We start from the raw sequence: 5,972 nt of genomic DNA, 5'->3' as shown, positions 1-5,972 counted from the left end.
ACACATTTAAAGGGATCGGGTAACTTACTCTCAGATTCTGAAACAAAATCCTGGATTTAGCTCATGCTGCAATGATAAATTTAGGTCAGTCAGGAACTCAATGACTTTTACAATCCGATCGCCTGTCTGATTATCAAGATATTTACGATTGGAAATCGAAACCAAATTTTGTGTTTGCCAAACGGTTTTCATAACACTACAGTTTATTGGGGAAAACGAGTATGGTAAAAGGGGTCAAACAAAGATTTTTACTTTTTAGAGGCACTTCTTGATCATTTTGAAGCACAATTTTGTTAGGGCTTCAGTATTAATACACCATATCACAGACACTGGTAGCACGTAGGGCCATACGTCCACCTCGGTTTAAACATTGTTATACATTGTTAAACAATGCATTTTACAATACCTTTACAACATACACCATACACCATTTGCTGTCACATGGTTTGGAAATCACATTACAGATAATAATTCTACAACTGTGAGGTTTCACCTGTCGTCATTTGATACCCGAAGGAACACTTTTTTAGGGGCTAAATCTAATTTTTTCACAAGGCAAAATAACTATATGCCTTCCCCTCTTTGTAGTCTCTCATTATTTTTCCCTCTAGTGATGGAGGGTCCTTATCCAGTAGGTACATACAAACATAGTAGGCCAGTTCTGCATGCCTACCCCCACCCCCCCAATCCAATCCATCCATTGTCCAGTTCCTCACAGTGTCTACCTCGGATGGCTGAACAGCTACCGCGTCAAGGCAGAGAACAAATAATGACTACCGGTACTCGATTTCCAAGCTTGAGTCCCCTCCTTGTAGAAAGTCACGTAACACTTCTGTTGTCCATTGTGAAATGAGCTCTCTCGTAACATCTACATGCACGTTATCTTCTGTTTCATCGGCCGTGTTCGATGATGCTGCAACTGATAAATATAAGGGAAAAGACAATCATATTAAGTTCGTGACCACAAGAATGATTGTAACAAAAGAATCCTTATCACTTCTTCAACACGTAGATGCTCAAGTTGAGCTCATCGATATCAGAATTTATATCCAGATCCAGATCGACAAATCTATCGTTTTCATGGCCTCTTTTACTTTCTTACATTTATAATTTCTAATTGCAATCACTTTCTAGGCCTAACTGTCGGCCATTCTAGTAGACCCTATTCCATTATCAATTATAGGATCTAGAAAGTCTATTAATATCTCATGAGACATAAATCTCATATTACTGTACATTTCTACCTAAAACACGAGACGAGTGTACTTAAGCAGCTTAAAAGACAATCAGTCTACTTAAAATGCACACACATTTGAACATACGGGACTAGATCTAGGCGGCGTAGGCCTACATTTACTAAACTAAGTTGGATCTCGGCCCACTCTCATTACGTCGTATTATCAGCTTTATTAGTCATAAAAATGAATAACCACAAACTTTGGTTTTCTTACCGTACAAATGATACTGGATTGGAAGAAAATCACTGCAGAATAGCGGACTATGTACAAGATTATGATGTTGATTCGATAAGAATCCCGTTGTTTGCAACAGGACAGCTGATCACGGCGAAGGTGAAAATGGACTAGAATTATGTCCCGGCATGCTTTGCGATGAAACAACCGTGAAGGCACGTATAACCCATAGAGATATATACTTAATAACACTAGAGGGCGTACTCGCTCAAATTGCTGTGTGGACCTGGAGCTGTGGCCGCCATTACTAAGGAGGGCAGAAAAACGAACGACCCAACAAGATACTGTGCACAACATACGTGGAAAAAATTGGAGAAGCCAGGTTCGTGCGTTGCATTTGGATGTTCGAACCGAAGAAAGAAAGGGAACTGCATAATATTTCACAAGTAAGTTCTTCTTAATGTTATGTTGATTAATAAGGAGATTTTAGAGCTAAAAAGGTAGTTTATGCAGTGACTGTAGTCTGTACCCGGGTTGTGTCATGACAAGCCACCGCAGCTCCTGCAGCAGCGGAGCGCGCCAGTCCACGCCCCCGGGCTGGGGCAGGCATGGGTTAAGGTTCTGGGGATGGTGATGGGAAAATTCTGCTGCGCTGGAGTCGCTCGCAACTCCAAGAGCCAGAGAGTCCAACTCGGAAATATAACTCCATGAGCTTGATTCTATTAAAGAAAAGTCTAGAATAAAACGATACAATTAATTTTATCTTATCTAATTTCAAGATAAAAATCAAATGTCAACTTCTTTAGATCTATATTTTAACTATACTAGACTAGACTCTAGATCTAAGTTAGATCTAGACTCTAGATCTAAACTCTACTCTCTAATTTCTAAAGCCCGAAAGGCAAAGCCAGGTTAGGCAGATATAACCATCTGATATGGATCATTTCTTTAATAAAACTGACATTTGTTGACATTCCCCATAATATAATCAGAGGTCTAGTGGAGCCAGACGCAGTCTTAGTAGAACAACCGACGATATAGAGAGACTGAAGCTTTTGGTCTAAGCCAGGCTAGCCTGCCAAATTTCACATCACAGGAGTTATCCAACTAGGCTAGGCTAGCCTAAAAATCCCACCGCACACTTCACTATTTCTATCAAATTTGCTTATGACTTGCTGACATCATTATTATTTTATTTATTTGGCTGGAAGCTGCTTTCAGTTTCAGTCTTAAAAATCACATGAAATAGCATGAATAGTAGAACAATTGTCATGTTATGAGAAAAAACTCATTATTGTTTCCATTTGCTTTTATTGTAATGCAGGAATACACCCAAGAGAGGAAAGGATGTTACACACCACATCTCATTCTTAGAGCTGTGCCTACTGTCTTTCCTGGACATCCTCCCTATAAACAGACCCATGACTCAAGACTCCCAGCAAAACCATGTACAACATCCAAAAGTGTTCCCATGCCTCCAAAGAAACCCTATGACATTACAAAAGAACATGACTATTCTTTTCTGTCTGAGTTGATTAGAAACTGAATATAACCAGACAGCAAGTGCAAGATGCCAAGAAACAGCTTGAAGTGGTGAAACAAGGTATTCAGGAGAGATAGAAAAACCAGGACTCTCTTGCAGGAAGTCCACGAAAGCAAGCTCATTAGCCAGGATCAGCTTGACCTACTTCAACACAACTTTGGAGAGAACGCATTTTCAGGAAAAACAAAACAAAACATAGAACTTCATTCGTACAAACTACAAAGACAGATCGGTCTTTTATATTTTGCCTCTTGTCTGCATAGCTTATCCACTGGATGATTGACTGTGAAGCCATTTAAAACTGGAGAGAGCTTTCAATAATCTTTTAAAAAAACAGAACAATCTGAGACTTTTGTTCTGTGTAATGAAATAAAATTTTGGGGACACATTGTGACAGTTGCACAACCTAACCATAATTTTCTGTTTGTTAACTTTACACAAAGGCAAACTAAAGTGGAACTTAGAAGAATTGATTACATTAGGGGTTAAACAAAATGTACTTGAATTTTGAGTTGTTGTGAGGTACACTGTATTTGAATATTTACTCTATAAGCTTCATGATTGTACCTGCTGTATCTGATTCAGTTGCTATAATTCGTCCCTATTTTCAGGAAGTGACGGTAGTGAGGAAAATCGTAACGCAAAGTGAATGCATTTTTTTTCACTACCGTCACTTCGTGAAAACAGCGACAAATTTTTGCAAATTATTTGCACTCTACATGTGCTTTGATTCTGCAGGTACAGTATGGATAACCTGAGATAAACATGTAGACCTTTTTTATAACATTGTCTGGATTGCTCTCAACCAAGTGATTTACATCATTAAAGATGAAAAGCAAGAAATTCACATCAAGTGAGCCCATTTTTAATAAACGAGAAGAATTCACAGATGTGTGGCAATTGAAAAGCCTGTGTAATGCACACCATATACACACCCATAGATCGTTTTGTACATAGGTTTGAATTTTGTTCCAAAATGGAAAACTGCTTTTGAAGAGATTTGATAACAGAAAAATTATATGGAATAATGTCACTAGATGTAAACCCATAAGATTGTGCACTCTTTGGCTTGTTGTATCTACTGTGTACATTTGAGGGTAATCAGTTTCAAATTTATTATTACACCTGATGAATAATGATGTCAAAAGACCATGTTACTATGAGGTTTCACTGAATAGTGTAGTGCAGTATCCTGAGATGTAAGTCTCTTCAATTATAGTTCTTCATAGCAATATATGCTCAATTACTATTTCTGGTTTGCATTTATTACTCGATGTATTATTTGTAAATGTGACGCGCCTGCGTGCGCTTGGAGCCAAGACTAGTTAATAAAGTGTTCGTTATCGCTGATATCTTGACACATAGACATTGGCCTCCTGACATTTATGTTTTGGGAGTTATTGTGGTGGTTTTGGGATGTGTAATGCTTGTCTTTGGTGGCGAATCAATTTGTTGTGGTTGTGTTGCCTATGATCCGTGACAGTAAATTTGGGGCTAAAATCTGAGGTGTTGTTTTTGCAATGTTTGTCTTTTCAATTGTGATGTATTATTGCAGTATATATGTCCGATAAAATGTCAAAACTTAAATGCCTATGCTGTAGAATATCAACACACGTGTGCCGTGTGGTAATAAAAGGTTCATTTATTCATTTTTTTCTTCAAATTTAATTATAAGTTTATTCTCTAAAACTGGTTGATGAAGAAAATAAGAAATACACTGTATCAAGGAGAATATTATTTATGGAGAAAAAAAGTGGTGTGAATAAATAATTATTACATCAATGATCAGCTGTTTTTAAAGAATATTCATATATATTTATAGTGAACTGTAAAAAATTGAATTACTCTTTCAGACAAAAATAGAGATTTTATAGAGAATGGGTGAAAGACATAAGGTGTGAATTTGATATAAAATGAGTGAGAGAAGAAGAAAAAGAATGTTTGGATGGATGGATGAATGATTGGATGAGTAAATAACATAATTTTTTAAAATAAATGTGTAGGCCTATAATTCTTTCCTTCCCCCTCTTCCTATCTTCAGTATCGTCCTTTATCTGCATTTCCATTATCTACCCATCCTTCTATATTATATCTATCTATCCATCTATTTATGTGTCTAGCTATCTACATACCCATCTCTATCCCAAATCTATAAGTATCAATCTGTTTACAATAGTCATAAACATAAAATGAATATATTACCTTTAAAGCATTTTAAATCAATAAACCCTGGCTCTCATAATAACTGAATTAGAAAGACATTGGCCCCCGGCATTGGCCCTGTAGCATAAAACTTTGTTTAATATCATGACATAAATATCAAATACAAGTCCCAAATGCTTGATTCTGATTGGTTGAAAGCCAAGTAATATTTAATGTCATAATATCGCAGTTTTATATTGACAAAGAGGAAGAAAAATTGAAGATATACTGAAATATAAATAGCTTTTTGTGTCCCTTTTACCTCACCATAACATCCGTAATTAATCTTGACCTACACCAGATACCATGACTGAGGCATGAGTAGGGTTCATGCATTATGCAAAATACCACAATTTTAACGTTTCATACTCGAAAACCGATAAATCAACCCGAAAAATGAAGCTTCACATTGCATATCAGTAGCACAGTTTCGAAGGGAACATCCGGGTATTTCTCGAAGTTGTGCCCTCCTTAGTAATGGCGGACCGCGCTCCATGCGCGCACAGAGCTTTGAACGGGCGCGTATGACGAGTCCGCACTCTAGCCTTATTAAGTATATATCTCTATGGTATAACCAGACCGATTGCGCGCACTACGCTTGATTATATCCGGTGCGCGCTGTAGGCGATGCGCATCTTACTTTTAATGACGTCACAATAACCTGCTGAACAATCAAAACGTTGGTCTTTATGACATCACAATCACCTGCTGAACAATCAAAACATTGGTCTTCATGACGTCACAATCACCTGCTGAACAATCAAAACATTGGTCTTTATGACGTCACAAAGCATTATACTTCTTTTTGGCAGGAA

The 5,972-nt window shown here is 37.4% G+C and overlaps 1 long non-coding RNA gene across 1 annotated transcript; it reads left to right on the top strand.

The window, feature by feature from the left end:
* The first annotated feature begins 1,637 nt into the window (after window positions 1-1,637).
* On the top strand, window positions 1,638-4,612 carry LOC115929716. Its single transcript, XR_004066690.1, has 2 exons — window positions 1,638-1,858; window positions 2,737-4,612. It is a non-coding gene; the product is annotated as an uncharacterized LOC115929716 (long non-coding RNA).
* Window positions 4,613-5,972: the final 1,360 nt, after the last annotated feature.

This window comes from Strongylocentrotus purpuratus, unplaced genomic scaffold (assembly GCF_000002235.5).
Source record: "Strongylocentrotus purpuratus isolate Spur 01 unplaced genomic scaffold, Spur_5.0 spur5_scaffold_5, whole genome shotgun sequence".
Lineage (NCBI taxonomy): Eukaryota > Metazoa > Echinodermata > Echinoidea > Camarodonta > Strongylocentrotidae > Strongylocentrotus > Strongylocentrotus purpuratus.
This window is presented reverse-complemented; position numbering and strand designations above follow the sequence as displayed.